This window comes from Canis lupus, chromosome 36 (assembly GCF_048164855.1).
Source record: "Canis lupus baileyi chromosome 36, mCanLup2.hap1, whole genome shotgun sequence".
Taxonomy (NCBI): Eukaryota; Metazoa; Chordata; class Mammalia; order Carnivora; family Canidae; genus Canis; species Canis lupus.
The window spans coordinates 14155158-14172979 of NC_132873.1; the positions used below are offsets into that span (position 1 = coordinate 14155158).

Consider the following 17822-nt stretch of genomic DNA (forward strand, 5'->3'; position numbering starts at 1 on the left):
TGCTTAGAATAAACTGAGATAAAATTTGACATAATCATAATATAGTTCAAAAGATAATAATAACCCAGTTTAGTCTTGAAATAATGTTATCATTATATCGATTTGGCTATGCCACAAGGGACACCATGACTTCCCTGCAGAAGTAACTACATCAATGAAAGCCTGAGAACATAAGGTTAGGTTCTGGCATAGCTGTTTAGCCTGTCTTCAGAAACCAAATTTTTTTTAATGTTTTGCTAGTTGAAATGCATTCTATTCCTTTTTTCAGGCAAGGTAGGGATGGATTTCTTTACTGAAACCAAATTTGCTGATAAGTGTTAAATCATGTATGTCAGGATTTTGTTTTCCCCAAAAAACAGTAACAGATCTCCTTCTGGATCCAGGACAACAGTTTAAACTTCATGGAACTCCAAAGGCTAATCATGAATAATGTGAATCATTTTGCTTGTCAGGGAGGTATGGGAGACATGTCATTGAGTGCAAACATATGACATACGCATCATAACACAAACTTATCAATGACAAGTTACTGATTTCAATTTGAAACTCTATTTCAAAAGAATTGATTCTTAGTAAGAGTTGTAAAAAGCTAACAGGAATGTGGAAGATATTGTTAGGAATATCTTATGAGCATTCCATTTATGAACAGCCCCACTAGATAGAACATTATACCATTTGACTTCAAGAATTACAAAATGGGAAAAGACATTTGGTCTGTTAAAGAACTTAAGAGTCTGAGTAATGGGCAACATCAGGGCACTGGAGATCCTAGGTAATAAAGGAACTTTTGAAGTTTTGGGTCAGTGCTCTTGCCATCTTGGAAGATTGGACCTTCTGGGGCTGCCCTGTGGTTCCTGTCTTCCTAGCAAAGTGCCATCTTGCCACCTTTAGCATCCTTAGTCTCCATACTTTCTTCTTTCATAAGAAAACTAACTCATTTCTCTATTAGGACTGGGGTATATTTGAATTATTAGCCTATATTAACATGAAAAATAGAATCACCAGACTTTGAAAGATATTAATAATTCCAACAACTTAATAGACAACAGTGAAAACATTTATAACGACATTACAAGTCATTAGAGCTTATCTAATCCAAGTTCTACAAAAACATATCTTCTCTTCCTTTCATTAGCAAGCTCTTTTTCATATCATACTAGCACTTCCTATAGAGGGGAAATAAAACCTTTTTTTTTTTTTTTTTTTTGGTTTGTTTAACACATTCTTTGGGGGAAGGAGAGAGGAAGAAGACTAGTAGTACTACTGACAAATTTTACTGATCTACACTAGCATTTCCAATTTTGTATGAATTTAGCAGTCTTATTCGAACATTCTTTTACTGGAAATGTTTTTCCTAATCCACTATATAAATCCTTGTCCCTCAAATGTTCTTTAAACAAATTTATCATCATACTAGTCCCCTCATTCATTAATTGAAAAAAGTATTTCACACTGCCCATTCTGTATATAAGAACCACATAAGAACTTTTGAAAATTATACTTGGCAATTCTCTTAAATTTTATTGTAATTCTGCATAGGGGTATTAGTTTTTCTTCCTCTCTCTTACATGACATCCATAAATGCTCTCAGTCTGAGGTCTTTCATATTGCTTTTAAACTCTGAGAACCTGGTCTTAATCATTCCTTCAAATGCTTTCATCTCTTTCAAATGTGTTCTTTACTTCTCCTGGAGCTCCCCTTATCTATATGCTGGCACATTATGTCTTTTATATATTTTTTCTTTTATCCATTCCTCCTGCCTTCTAGGAGACTACTTCAATCTTAATTGTGTCCACACTACTCTTTATATTATGCTTTCAGTTATTTTTACTAGGTTTTTTCCCCAAGGAACAGTTTCATTTCCTTATAATTTTCCTTATATTCCTTATTTTAATGTGTTAATATTTTCCTTATCTACTAAAGGATATTTCATAGGTTTTATATTTTTGTTCTGTTTCAATCCAGCTTCAAATGGCATATGCTGCTTAGCTGTTACTTCTCCTTTATGAGAACTGCAGTCCTTGGGTCTTGTAATTTTGGATGGTGAACGTGTGTTTTCCTCTGATGGTACTTTGCCTGCCATTTCATAATGCAGAAGGGCTTAAGGTCCAGCCTAACAAGGTTTTGCACTGCCCTGATTTTTCCCTGCTAGCAGCATAGTGAAGAAGCAGGCAATGACTGCACCAAAGCAAAGTCAGGGAGAGGCAAGAGCAGAACTCAACATTTTATCTCCAAACTGTCCCTTGACTGCCCTTCCAGAAGTATCTCCCCACAGCTATAGTCATCTACCTCTCACTCATCTCTAGCTTCCCTAGGGAAGTCAGAAGCCCATGCTAACCAGAAGCACCATCCTGACAGGAACCTATAAGCTCTGTCCTGTGAAGAACCTGCTTCTTCAGAGTATTCACTGCCTAATGAAAGCCTTGTGAGTTTGTCTGGTTGAAGGACCTCAGATCACATGTCTTTCATACTAAAGTGGTTTGGAGAGACTGAGTTGGTTTGTAACTTCAGATAGCAACACCAATTGCATGAGAAATATTTTGTAAAAGGCATTCACAAAATGGTCAGCAGCTATAAAGTTGAGAAAAGTCTACCACACGATGATGTATACTATAATAAAGCTAACTGGTTTTTTAGCTAGAAAATAAACATTTTCCTTGAAGAACTTCAAATAAATGTATCTGTAGGGGATGAAGAATACAAATTACCATATATTTTCTAGCAAGAATGAAATATTTTTTACAAAGAAACTAATTATTCCAATACTAGACTACCATTTTAAGATAGCATGCAATGAGCTGAAAAATACTAAAAGATATCATTTTTATCAAATACAGAATTGACACATCCAATTAAAAAATAAAATTTTAGTGTAATTAATCACAAACTGTTTCCAATTTCTTTCACTTTTCTATTATCTTCTATTTCCCAGATTACCTCTTTAATTACTTACTCTATAAAAATAAGTCTTTGTATAAATCAAGTGTTTAGAACAAAATCAATCAAATGATGTAGTAGGAGTTTCCTAATAATTTTTATCTCCTGAGATTTTCCTGTCTCACAAATTCAAATATTTAAAGGATGTTAGCTGTATTTTTCAGCACTTCTGGAGCATTATAGCACATCCAGTCTACATTCTTCTCCTACACAGGGATGGTAACTTTACATATTTTCCACTGCAAGGTTCTACTCCTGTTCCATTTAAGCCATCTATTCTGCGTTTTGGTAAGGACTTAAAAATGTTTTCCAACATTTTTTTTATCATAGCAAAGCACTCTGAAACTGAGTTTCTTTGGATGATTTTATGTATCCATTTTAGAATGAAGAGAGCCCTGTCCAGAATCAATATTGGAGAACAGAAAGACTAAGTACTCTATTCTCAATTCCCTTCAACTTACAGGCTTAAAGATACCCCTTCTTAAATTTTTGAAGGGAAGCTTGATTTATACAGCTCTCTGATCAATTTTGTCATTCATTTATCTGAGCAGGGCTTCTGGGCAAAGGTTGGATATTTCCTGATCCAGCTGTTAGAAACTACAGTGATTTGATCATTGCACATCTGGGGACTCTGTTACACCTCATATGTCAATGGGTAGGAATTTAAGATAAAAGCTTAGCAAAGCAGAGACAACATGGCCAGGAGAGGAAGAGTTTATACAGAGTTTGTTCAGATGAGTCTAATAAGTCTGAGATCTTACCACTACAGCCTTCTCTTACGTGGCTTGGAATGCCTCAGCTAAACAGAAGCAGGTGGGCTGCAACAAGCATAGTAATCCTTAGAAGGGACATAGTGATTTAGAGTATTTGGGCTGATAGTAGTCCAGGAAGAAAACAGTGACTACCCCTTCCCCTCCCCGGTTGTACAGTAGAAGATTGGGAGAGGAGGAAGATCATTGTAAGTGAGAACAGACTCTAGGTGTATAAATTTCATTTGATCTTGGAATTTTATTTGGATTTTTGGATACAGTAATAATTTTTGAGTTCTTCAAATTGTCATCTGATTCAGCCCTAGGAAACTTTTGCCAAGGTTATGAAGGAGAATGGAGGTAGACACAATGTGAAGAGGGAAAGTGATAATGAATTAGATCAATAATTGTTCAAAGAGAATAGCACCTGGAGAAATACCTGAGAAACTGAGAACCCACAAGCCACGTCTGTTTGGGCTGTGAAGCAGGTTCATACAGATGTGGCAGGGGTGGTGGTGGTGGTGGTGAGGGGGAGTAGGGGAATGGTTCCCATCTAGCTCAATGTGGTGACCAAGGGAACACAACCTAAGGAGGCTGGAGGCCACAGCAGTAAGAGGAAGGCACTGAAGCAGTGTCAGGAAGCACACACTAGCCAATCAGTGACTATTGAAAAGGAAAGGATGCCCCAACCTGGTCAGGAGGCAGGTATCACTCAGCAGTACAAGAGAGACACCTCCAAGGACTCGAAATGGCAAAGAGTAGTGGTAAGGGGAAGCCATAAGTCAGATGACTGAGGTTTTGGTGACATTGCCAGTTACCACCGGACCAGAAATTGGTTCATGCTTAATCACTACTGCTTCCACCTTCCTTATTTGTACCTCCTGCTTGAAATGGAAATCACTGGCTAACTTTTGCGAAGATACTGAGGATGAGTTTTATTTTAAAGTCTGAGAACATCACTATAGAGAACTTGTCATTGGCCTAGGATTTTGGAGTATGTTATTCACAGCACAATAATAAGAGGCTCATCAAACAGAACCATCCACCATGAGAAAAGGATAATATGCCATGAAACAGACCTAACTTTAGAGAGGCTGAAATACAGTAAAACAGTTCAGAAACATGAGATCATATAATTATGATTAATAAGAATTTCCCAATTGTCCACTGAAAGAAGAAAAAGGGAAAAAATCATAGTGTGACCTATTTTACTCATTATGGAGATCATTTATTATATCAGGTAAAAAAAAAAAAAACAGATGCAGCGTCTCTCCAAGAAAACTGAGAATGGCATTATAATTATGTGCAGTAGAGAAGAGATCCTTTTGAACTTGCTCCCAGATTTTCCCTCTTGCATATTAGCCTTGCCACACTGAGATAACATTTGGTTCAGAACTGCTTATAAATGAAACAAGCCATCAGCTTCAAGTCCACTCAGATTAATCTGTTTGAGGATATATGCAATAGCATTATTAGCATAATCTTAGAGTATCCTAGATAATAATTACAAGAAAAGGGGGAAAGAAAAGTGCTAATAGCTGTCTATTAGTCTGGACTCAAATTTACTATCCATGCAAAAACAGAGAAAATGCCTGATGTAAAAAAAATGAACTAATGGTATAAGAAATTTGACTAGTGTCTAAGATTACCATCTTTCAAAAATGAGTAGTCAAGTTTGCTTATCATGAGCCCTTAAGTGTATCCACCTCTTCCTTTTTAGAGTTTAGACACCAAATACATTAGTTTAAATGCTACTGCTCCTTTGGAGAGACAGCATGGTGAAATGACATGATCCCTGGCCTGGATGCAAAGTCCATTTCAGCCTGCGATTTACTTACTGCATTATCTTGGATAGCTTGTTTAACCTTGATGGGCCTTGTTTTCTCAACAGAAAAATAACAAAAGGACATTCAGAGGGACTTTGTATATTACAATATGCAATATACAAAGTGCAATATGCAATATTCCAATCTTCATTTCCACTCCTTTTGCCATATGATTTTGCAGTTCTTCTTATTAAATAGGATGTTTTCCCTGCTCCTTGCATCTAGTCTGCACTTGTGACTTTCTATGACCAATAGAATATAACAGAAGGAACTTTATTCTCTAAATAAGGATAAAGATATTGATGATATAATTTAAGAGTGACTTTGTCTGCTCATATTTGTACTCATAACTCTGAATATTGAGTCAATAAGTTATCCTAGATTTGAGCTGTTTACATTAATAAATTACATTACATTCATAACAATAAATTACATTTAAAAAACCACAAAGATTTCAGAGACCTCAACAAAGAATCTATTATGTTACACAATGTGAAATTTTCCTTGGAATCCATTACTTTGTCTTTTTATTTTCCCCAAAAGAAAAAAAGCACAGAGGACTTTGAATCAAATTTCAAATGGAATAGTGGAATCAATTAATGAGAAATCATCCCTTTAGTATAAAAATATACTGGTCTTGTAGATATCAAATATTCAAGAAATAAGGAAGATGTTATAAACTTAACCAAAGAGGTGAAAGACCTGTACTCTGAAAACTATGAAACACTGATTAAAGAAATTGAATAGAAAGACATTCTATGTTCATGGATTGGAAGAACAAAATTGTTAAAATGTCTATGCTACCAAAGCAATCTGCACATTCAGTGTAATCTCTATTAAAATACCAATAGCATTTTTCACAGAACTAGAAAAAACAATTCTAAAATTTGAACAGAATCAGCACCTGGAATAGCCAAAGCAATCTTGGGCAGGGGGCGGAGGAGGGGGGCGCAGAGGTATCCAATTCCAGACTTCAAATTATATCATAAAGTTGTAGTGATCAAAACAGGATGGTCTGCTGCAAAAACAGACCCATAGATCAACAGAACAGAATAGAAAACCCAGAAATAAATTCACAATTATACGGTCAATTAACCTTTGACAAAGGAAAGAACATATAATGGGAAAAAAGAAAATCTCTTCAACAAATGGTATTGGGGAAAGTGGACAGCTTCATGAAAAAGAACAGAAGTGGACCACTTTCTTACACCATACGCAAAAATAAACTCCAAATGGATTAAAGACTTACTAAATATGAGACTGGAAACCATAAAAATCCTAGAGGAGAACACAGGCAGTAACCTCTTTTGACACCAGCTGTAACAACTTCTTTCTAGATAGGTCTCCAGAAAAATAAACTATTGGGACTTCATCAAAATATTGGTGTCAGTACTTGAAGAAGGAGGCACTTCATGATGTTATGATTTTGGGATACTGAAATTTTAAATTTATTTACAATTTTAGAATCCTTGCCTCAACACAAGCCTCCTGAGAATGGGCATTTAATCATAGCAATCTTAGCTTCTTTTCCATCAAAATAGTTTTCTTTATTTAAACAAATAAGGAAACAGAATATAAATCAGTTTGTTTGCTTTTTCATCTCTAGCTTGAAGTATGAGCCCCCAAAGTGATCATTATGATTGCATAACCAACATCCAGTAGGTGGTCGATCTAAACCCATAATGGTAAACTTTTTCCCTTGTTCTTCATGACATAAGCACATGATTCAGTTAAGGCTGAAGTGAAACAAAGTCCACAGGAAACTTCTGAAAAATATTTCCTCATTCTTAGGAAGTAGAAGAGATGGTTTCTCTTATTCTTTGCCCATTTTGTATTGCTTCTCTTATCTTCTTTTGTAAATTATTTGAAGTGAGTTTTTTTTCACACATTAGGGAATATCTAAACTAATTAGACAAATAAGCTACTTTTCTTAGATGTGAATTAAAAATATTCTTTTTTAATGTTATTAATAGATTTTGCAAAACAGATTCTTTTGTAAGTTTTAGTTGATCTTTTCTTTGAGGCATTCTGGCTTTTATTAGAAAGGACTTGCTCACTCTGAAATAATAAAAGAGTTTTCCATGATTTCTCCTATTACCATTTTTAAATTTAAAAAAGTATTTTATCAATTTTGGAGTTATCTTATGTGTAACATAGGAGTTAGGAACACATAAGGTAGAAATCCTATGCTCTTATTATTTTCCAGATTTATAGTTTTATTTTTTCCAGATTTATAGTTTTAAATTTTGATTCTGTATTTCAGTTTAATACACAATTCCTCATTCTAAAACTAATAGGATGAAAGATATACTATTTTTAAAACTTTAATGAACCCCATCTTCATTTTGAAGGTGTTATGAGGTCTCTAAGCCAACCATTAGTATCACTAGTCATTTTGCTGCATTTTTCAATCATTCGTTATCACTCAACACTAAGGAAAAAATAAAATATTCAAACAGGTTGTTTTAACACTGTTATACAAGTATGGCAATGCTTCTATCACTGAATTGTTCCCACTGTTAGAGTTTGAAATGTTTATTCATGAAGGATGAAATGTCACTTGGACAAAGAAAGATAGCTCAGGTGTAGTGTACTATTATGTAATGTTTGAAATTAGGGTCACACAAAACTTTTAAAGAACAAACGGATATCTATGGAAGATATATGATTTAAAATATTATTTATACTTTTTATAACAGTTTAAAAGCACATCAGACAATATTTAAAATTGACTGCCAATACAGTAAAACAAAACCCATTACCTCCTGGAATTGTGTCAGATATACCTATTCCTCTGTGTCAGATAGAATGGAGTCTCCCTTTTCTCTGAAGTTGGCATATCTCCAGTATATCTAATGGTTGAATGAAGGCACCTCTTGCCTTCATTCAAAATATGAATATCTGCATCCTGGGTTATCATTTGTCTCCTACTTAGGGGAGTACTTCCTTACTACTTCCTCCAGAAATACTGTCCCTCACCCATCTAGCTATACCTCTGTTAATTCCCAGAGCACTGTTTCTGGGACAGTCTCCATGTAAGTGCAGGGTTTTAAATTCTGGGATAATCCACAGGTCTTTACTTCTAATTTGAAACCATTTCTTCTCTTAATCTATAGAAGAAGACTTCTGAAGAAATTAAAATACTTTAGCCCAGGCAGTTACACAAATCAAATCCCTAAATATCTTTGCCAGACCGGGGTTGGGGGGTGAAAATGAAAGTGAGGGAGGGAGAGCAAAGAGAGTGGGGAGAGGAGACCAAGAGAGAGGAGGAGGAGAGAGTGTAGGCCTTCTCAGTTTTATCTTCCAGTACAGGTGGAGTTGGTTTCCCTACTGAAATCTTCATGTTCATTCTACTTTCTCTCAAAAAATCATCTTATTCCAAGTTCTTTTCCTGGACAACCATCTCCCATGGAATTTAATTGGATCTTTAGTAATCCAGAAATTATTAATATAGTTCAGACATTTACTCCAGAGAAGTAAGTTGTCCAAAGTGTTCTCCATTAATAATAAAACTTCAGTTAATGTATCAGAAAATGTCTGCTTCCTTTTTAAGGGGATTAATACTACTTAGAACTAATGTAGGGGCAGGAGTTTGTTTTTTGGTGATAACAGCGTTGCTTCAACTGCTTACTTTTTTTTTTTTTTTTTTGACATAGGCTATGGATGAGTCTGACAAGAAGTTACCCTCATGGGGAAGAATGAAATTTTTCTGTTGCTAAGGAGATAGCAGCTAAACCTCAGATGGCAGAGAACATTTAGAAACATAGTCAATGCTTCATAGGCATAACCTTGGACAATTTTGAGGACCACAAATGTGGACCAGAAATACTTTCCAAGCCCTCTACATTAAACTTCAAGGTAAATACTTAAGGAAAGCAAGAAAGGAGAGAAATAAGAAGAGTCCCAATGTAGGTTTGCACACAGAGTGGAACAAAAAATATGACTTTATCTCAGGATTCAAGAAGCTACAAGACCCAAAAGAGTGGCTATTCATATTTGTGTCAAAATATGTAATTACTGAAGCATTGAAGGACTTCTAACTTCCCACATAGTTAAATGTCTCTAAAATAATAAAAAATTTCCTACACCTGGTACCACATCTCAGATGATCACTTGGATGCAACCACTTAATTTTTAATTACTGTTTCCCAGTCTAATCACTGTACCCATCCTTGGAATCCACTGGTTACCTTCCCTACAGAGGACATCCATAAGAAGAGGTCTACTTTCTTTTCCTGGGTTTCCTTCCAGACACAGCCACCCTTTGCTCAACTCCTATCTAGACAAAAGCAAGTTTAGACAAAGATAAACTCAAAATGGATGAAAGATCTAAATGTGAGACAAGATTCCATCAAAATCCTAGAGAAGAACACAGGCAACACCCTTTTTGAACTCGGCCACAGTAACTTCTTGCAAGATACATCCACGAAGGCAAAAGAAACAAAAGCAAAAATGAACTATTGGGACTTCATCAAGATAAGAAGCTTCTGCACAGCAAAGGATACAGTCAACAAAACTCAAAGACAACCTACAGAATGGGAGAAGATATTTGCAAATGACATATCAGATAAAGGGCTAGTTTCCAAGATCTATAAAGAACTTATTAAACTCAACACCAAAGAAACAAACAATCCAATCATGAAATGGGCAAAAGACATGAACAGAAATCTCACAGAGGAAGACATAGACATGGCCAACATGCATATGAGAAAATGCTCTGCATCACTTGCCATCAGGGAAATACAAATCAAAACCACAATGAGATACCACCTCACACCAGTGAGAATGGGGCAAATTAACAAGGCAGGAAACCACAAATGTTGGAGGGGATGCGGAGAAAAGGGAACCCTCTTACACTGTTGGTGGGAATGTGAACTGGTGCAGCCACTCTGGAAAACTGTGTGGAGGTTCCTCAAAGAGTTAAAAATAGACCTGCCCTACGACCCAGCAATTGCACTATTGGGGATTTACCCCAAAGATACAGATGCAGTGAAACACCGGGACACCTGCACCCCGATGTTTATAGCAGCAATGGCCACGATAGCTAAACTGTGGAAGGAGCCTCGGTGTCCAACGAAAGATGAATGGATAAAGAAGATGTGGTTTATGTATACAATGGAATATTACTCAGCTATTAAAAATGACAAATACCCACCATTTGCTTCAACGTGGATGGAACTGGAGGGTATTATGCTGAGTGAAGTAGGTCAGTCGGAGAAGGACAAACATTATATGTTCTCATTCATTTGGGGAATATAAATAATAGTGAAAGGGAATATAAGGGAAGGGAGAAGAAATGTGTGGGAAATATCAGAAAGGGAGACAGAACGTAAAGACTGCTAACTCTGGGAAACGAACTAGGGGTGGTAGAAGGGGAGGAGGGCGGGGGGTGGGAGTGAATGGGTGACGGGCACTGGGGGTTATTCTGTATGTTAGTAAATTGAACACCAATAAAAAATTTAAAAAAATAAAAATAAATAAAAAATAAATAAAAAAAAGCAAGTTTAGGCCATTTAACATCATTTAATTAATGACAAATAAGTTTGTAGAGGATAAGTCATTTTTCCCACCGATTTTCTTATTTCTTTTATCTGTAATTGGAGGGAGTTTGAAATGATTGATGCCAGAAATAACAGAATAACTAAATCCATATAGAACATGTCTTTTCAAGTGAAGCAATATTGCCCCCAGGGGAGTGAAGAGGTGGGAGGAGGCAGGTTATCTTATATATTACAATGGTTTTGAAATCCTCCAAAGCTCCATTTTACACACACAAAAAGATCTTTTTCCTTAGTATTCAATTTCTCTCACTAGGGAGAAATTAAAGTTAAATTTAATTTTTCTCCTTATGGTGCTAATAATGAAAAACAGGTTGGAAAACATTAGTACAGAATGATAACTCACAAAATACAATATAATTGATTTGTGTATCAGTTAATTACATATGAACCCTTACAAATAATACTGGCTTTAAATCCTGCATCACTAAGAATTACCTGGTTGAAGACTGTCCTGATTCTCTTTTTAAATCAGATAATTTTGCTAATCTTCTTTTTAATCTCTCATGTTTCTTGATGATCTGTGTTGAGATAATTGCTACTTTTTAATCAGAGAATTTACTAATGGCAGGAAAAGTCTCAGGTTTTGCTTATGAAACTGCTTAAGCTCTGATTTACATAAATTTTTTTAAGACTTTATTTATTTATTCATGAGAGACAGAGAGAGAGAGAGAGATTGAGAGGCAGAGACAAGCAGAGGGAGAAGCAGGCTCCACGCAGGGAATCTGAGTGGTACTCCATTCTGGGTCTCCAGGATCATGACCTGGGCTGAAGGTGGAGCTAAACTGCTGAGCCACCCCGGCTGCCCTGATTTACATAAATTTAAAGAAATAGGAATGGCTTTTTTCCTTTGTGTATCCCTGTAGTTTATCATCCCTCCCTTCTTCCCTCCCTATCTCTGACTGCCTTCCCTTTTAATTACTAGCTTTGCTGTTTGAACAACGCAGCATGTGGCAGCTTCCAACTTCCATTCAATTCTCAAAGTGCCCCTCCCCCATAGGGCAGAGTTATGGATGTTGTGATGCCATTTCTGCCACACTCAGACCAACCCCTCCAACTGCTACTGGTGGAGGTTTTACTTTTAATAATTTTATTCCTAATTCTGTGTAGGCTATATCAACTGTTGAATCTATTTTAAATTTTAGACTTTTAAGTTAAAATTTTTTAGTGAAATGATTTTGGGGAAGATACTAATGAAAGAAAAATATCAGCTTTTCTTATAAGATTAATTATTCCCTTGGAGAGGACTTTAGAATGAGGGTGATTGTATAACAGTCTAGACTTGGCCAGCTTTACCAATATTTTGAGCAAAAAAGTGGTTTTGCTAACTCCTCAATTTTACTGAGTCATCCATCTGATATCTTTAGCATCATAATAACCGTATTTAAAATTCATGAAATAAATATTTCACAGAGATATTTTATATTTTTATACCTTGAAAAAGAAGTAAACAGTAAGCAAAATGCACACATACACACACATATATATACAAATATAATTTGAAATTGTAACTATTTGGAAGAAATAAGAAACTCAATTATAAAAAGAAAACTGAAGGAATGGTCTAATCACATAAGTCTTACCAATATTTATGCAATTTCTCCAAAAGAAAAGAACTAAGAGTTTATTAGGTTAAATCTTAATTGTACCAAACAAGTTTTGTAACACCTACAGTTCATTTAATAAGCATTTATTTTGGACCTAATGTGCATTACCATGATTTGTATTTTAGGGGCAATGAATTTGACCACAACTCTTTCTACAGGATACTTACAATCTGTAGAAGGAACAAATCCAGACTAGTATGCAATAAATAAAAAAGAAGGTAACTGAATTTTCAGGAAGGAAACTGGATGACCAAATGTAGTAAAGAAATAAATCATTTGTTGATTTTGAGCAATGATATTTTCAAAACTGCATACCACTTAGCGTCATGAAGACTACCTTAAAATATATGCTTTGAAACAATAAACTAGACTACAACAAGATAAAAAAGCTTCTGTATAGGGGCACTTGGGTGGCTCAGTCAGTTAAGCAAGCATCTGACTCTTGATATCAGCTCAGGTCATTTTCCCAGGGTCTTCAAAACAAGCCCCACATCAGGCTCTGCACTCAGCAGGAAGTCTGCATGAGGATTTTCTCCCTCTCCCCCTCCCCCCATTTATGTTCTCTCTAAAATAAATAAATAAATCTTAAAAAAAAAAAAAAGCTTCTGCACAGCAAAGGAAACAATCAATAAAACTAAAAGGCAACCTATGGAATGGGAGAAGATAATTGCAAATAACATATTTGATGAAGAGTTAGTACTCAGAATCTATGAAGAACTTATCAAACTCAACACCCAAAAACCAAAAAATCCAGTCAAGAAATGGGCAGAAGACATAAACATTTCTCCAAAGAAAATATACAAATGGCCAATAGACACATGAGAAAATGTTCAACATCACCTATCACCAAGGAAATACAAATCAGGTATCACTTCACACCAGTCAGAATGGCTAAAATTAGCAATACAAGAAACAACAGATGTTGGCTAGGATGTAGAGAAAGGAGATCCATGTTACACTATTGGTGGGAATGCAATATAATATATAATATATAATATTATATATAATATATAATATACAATATTATATATAATATATAATGCAATATATATAGTACGGAATATTACTCAGCCACAAAAAGGAATGAAATCTTGCCATATGCAATGTGTAGATGGAGCTAGAGAGTATCATGCTAAGAAAAATAAATCAATCAGAGAAAGACAAATACCATATGATTTTACTCATATGTGGAATTTATGAAATAAAACAAATGAACATGGGGGTTGGGTAAAAAAAAAAGACAAACCAAGAAACAGACTCTTAACTATAGAGAACAAAATAATACTTACCAGAGGGACAGTGGGTGAGTGGATGGGTTAAATAGGTGATGAGAATTAGGAGTGCACTGTTGTGAAGAACACTGGTGTTGTATGTAAACGATGCATCACTAATTTCTATACCTAAACCAATATTACATTGTATATTAACTAACTGGAATTTAAATAAAAAATTGGAGGAAAGAAATAGTGAGAAAACAAAAAATAGTGAGAGCAGCTCTTACATTTTTGTAAAATCTATTTAATGTCTGGTCTAATGAAGACATTTGAGTTTTCAGACCTGCTTTTGCATCCAATTCATTGTGATGTATTATTTTGGGTGATATATATGAAGAAAATCCACCCTCAAAGAGATATGTAGTTAGAAAAAGAAGAATTTCATGGACCCTGGATAAAGGTCTTAGAGAGTTCCAGAAATCCTGGGAACACACCTTGAGGATAGACACTCTATGCTCTATAGTAGACCAGCTGAAATTGAAGAGTTACCCTAGTTACACAAAATAAGGGAATATTTTCTCTACCTATAGTTCTGACTAAGGACTTAAAATTCATGCTTGAGGGGCAAGCTATGTTCCTGAAAGCAAAATTAGAAGACTTTGTATTTGCCCAAGTTGTAGTGTTAGTTGGAATATTTTTTTGCATAATCCCTGCCCTTTTAGTAAAATGCTTGCTGGAAGAGTGGAGTCCCTGACTAAAATGCATCTTTCTAGTTTCATTCACTTTCATAGGAATGGGAAGTAGTGTGGTTGCACCTGTATGAATAAAAATTGACAAGGAAAAAAGTACACAGAAACAAAATAACCCACAGAAATGGAAAATAAAATTTAAAAATTGAGTTATTGGACAATAATACTTGCTGGGAAAGTGCATTTAGGAGCATGATAAAATATTGTAGTAGGTGTATACAAAATGATAGGTAGATATTTCCAGTCCTCATAATATCACAATTTCCTCTTTAATGCTTTGTTGTTGTTGTTGTTTAATAAATACAAGGGAAGGACAGAGGGAGAGGAAGAGAATCCCAAGCAGATTCCCTGCTAAGTGTGGAGTCTGATGCGGGGCTCAGTCTTACCACCCTGCGATCATGACCGCAGCCAAAACCAAGAGGTTGACACTCAACCGACTGAGCCACTCAGTCACCCCCACAATTTCCTCTTTATAATGCAGTTTCTGCTCAGAGTGATAAAATGAACAGCATAACTCCTAAGAGTTCTTTAGCTGATTCATAGTAAGAAAACACAAATTAAATATTGCCATATACTTAGAAAAATGAACACTGAAAGCCTACATCCATGTGCCCTAATTTCATGAGACTTTCCATTTTCCGTACACTTTAAAAATCACTTTTGTCCTTGATTTAACAAATATTTTAAATATCAACTTCATTTTTAAATGTGAGGCTTCTAAAAGATAGAGAATATATTTAGTCTTCATTTTTATAATAAAATATTACTAAGGAGAGCAATACCAAATGCCAATTGGCTTTATTTAAAATAGAGAATGTATATACTTACATACACACATAAGTTGATCTTTTAATCCATCTACAAATTATTAAGGTTTTATTTACCAAGGACCAAATAAAGTCTTGATTGGAGTAATATTCAAATTGACAACAAAGATAGGGAAATTAAGCTTATCTCCACTCTCTTGAACCTAATATTAAACGTGACCATTTTGCTTCAAAATAAAATCTTGTTGGTCCCATATTCCAGGAAGTGGCATCAAAGGTTTTATCAGTGAATTGTCAAAAGTAAATCACTTTTTCTGCATATTAGTATCAAAAGAATAGATTCAATGCTTCAATAGAGTATGTAGCAATTAGGGGCACCTGGGTGGCTCAGTCCATTAAGTGTCTGCTTTCGGCTCAGGTCTTGATCAAGCTCCACAGGGAGCCTGATTCTCCCTCTCCCACTCCCCTTGTTTGTGCTCTCTCTCTCTCTAATAAATTTAAAAATCTTTAAAAAAATAAAAGAATATACATCAATTATATGCATTAATAATACCACATTCATACCCTAAAAATTAGCATTGATCCTTTTATCAAGAAGTGTTCTAATTAAACTATATTTTGATAATTCTTGATTTAAGGCAACCAAGTATTTCTGACAAAGTGTTTAATTATTACTCATCTATATAGCACTGTGGTCATCTAAAAACTAGACAAATGACTACATACATGAGAATTAACCAAATATTTAAGACCTCCAGGGCTATTGTGCTATCACACACTGCCTGAGAGAGTCAAGGCTCCCTTTAAAACACGCAGACTGCTCTGAGTTGAGGACAACTGCTCTGAGCTCCTCGAGGAGCACATTCCACTCAGCAGCCCACCACCACGGCAACCAATAGTGAAAGTTAAGACGGGGAGCAGAAATAGTCCCCCCTAAGTTGTGATAGAACATAACAGAGCTTAATTTAAAATATAATGCTAAGTTTAGTATTTTACCACATTGCTTTCCAAATGGAAAGATTACATGTTATCCAGATATTATATTTTCAGACATGAAGATTTCAGATAGAAAGCTTGAAAAGTGACCAACCTGTTTTAAAATAGAATATCTTGCAAGCTTATGCAGCAGGTCAAACAGCCAGGTCACTTCAGGGCTGAATTCGAACAGGTTCTGTGGCTCCCAGTACTGTACAGCTTCCACTTAAATAGGTTAATTCCCCAATTTTCTGGTTTAATTCCTGTTGAACAAGGACTTAGCAATTAGAGCCAATAAATTATCATTGTGAACATTGTTTATAAATAACCTGTGGGTAGTGAACTTTGAATCCTGCCTGGTCACACCATGGGCACCAATTTCATTACATAAAGGAGGGTTGTGGTGAGGACCACATAACACACATGAAATGCTGAGCACCTGGTACAAGACAGTTTCTCAAGAAGAGGTGTTATTTATTGTTTACAAATTACTTTATTCACTCTATATATAGGATTAATGATAGTCATATAAACAGTGATGGAAAAGAATGCAGTATTTTATGTCTCTGCTGCAACTCCTTGAAACCTTGAGCTCTTATGTCTAGCGTAGAACCCTAAACTCATTGAGAATCCAGTAAGGACTGATGAAAACAAATGATTTTTTTTTTCTTTTCCATGTAGACAGGCTGTCTGATTAAGGGACTTTCTGCACGGGGCACTCATTGGTCATATCTCTTGTATTTAAATATATTTTGTGTTTTATTCCCCCATTCATAGGTTTAAGTCTTCATTTCCCATAAGGTTTCATCATTTCCTTGAGTGAAAGGCCAAAAGGACTCAATGAAAAAAAGCAAGAGACCAGTTCTAATTGTATTCTCATCATTCTGAAGTGACTTATTAACTCTCTTTACTCTTATTCAAGGATAAGGACTCCCATTTTTTATAGATTCTTAATATCACTCTGTGTGAACATGCACAAGTATTCAAGTATTCTGTTTTAATATCCTTTCTATATTTTTTTATTTTTATTTTTTATTTATGATAGTCACAGAGAGAGAGAGAAAGAGGCAGAGACACAGGCAGAGGGAGAAGCAGGCTCCATGCACCGGGCGCCCGATGTGGGACTCGATCCCGGGTCTCCAGGATCGCGCCCTGGGCCAAAGGCAGGCGCCAAACCACTGCGCCACCCAGGGATCCCCTCCTTTCTATATTTTAACCATGTCTTTCAACAAGCCATTAATTTAGAATTATGCACATCATCTGATAAAGATACATCATTTTCCAATATAGTGCCATTGCAACATACTCCTGGTGCTTCAAATTTTTTAATCTATGCAGAAATTTTAAAACTAATCACAGTTACTGTGGGAATATTTTCACTAAATGTGACAGCTTTTAAATAAATTCAAATGTATTTCTGCATTAATTAAGCTTTCTTTC

The 17822-nt window shown here is 35.4% G+C and overlaps 1 protein-coding gene across 3 annotated transcripts in view; it reads right to left on the reverse strand.

Moving 5' to 3' along the window:
* Window positions 1-17822, reverse strand: part of PTH2R (parathyroid hormone 2 receptor) — a 145719-nt gene that overhangs the window by 26597 nt on the left and 101300 nt on the right. For all 3 annotated transcript variants that reach the window (XM_072812601.1, XM_072812600.1, XM_072812599.1), the window contains exon 14: window positions 16498-16645. The gene's annotated coding sequence lies outside the window, so the exon portion shown is untranslated. The remainder of the gene's footprint in view (window positions 1-16497; window positions 16646-17822) is intronic.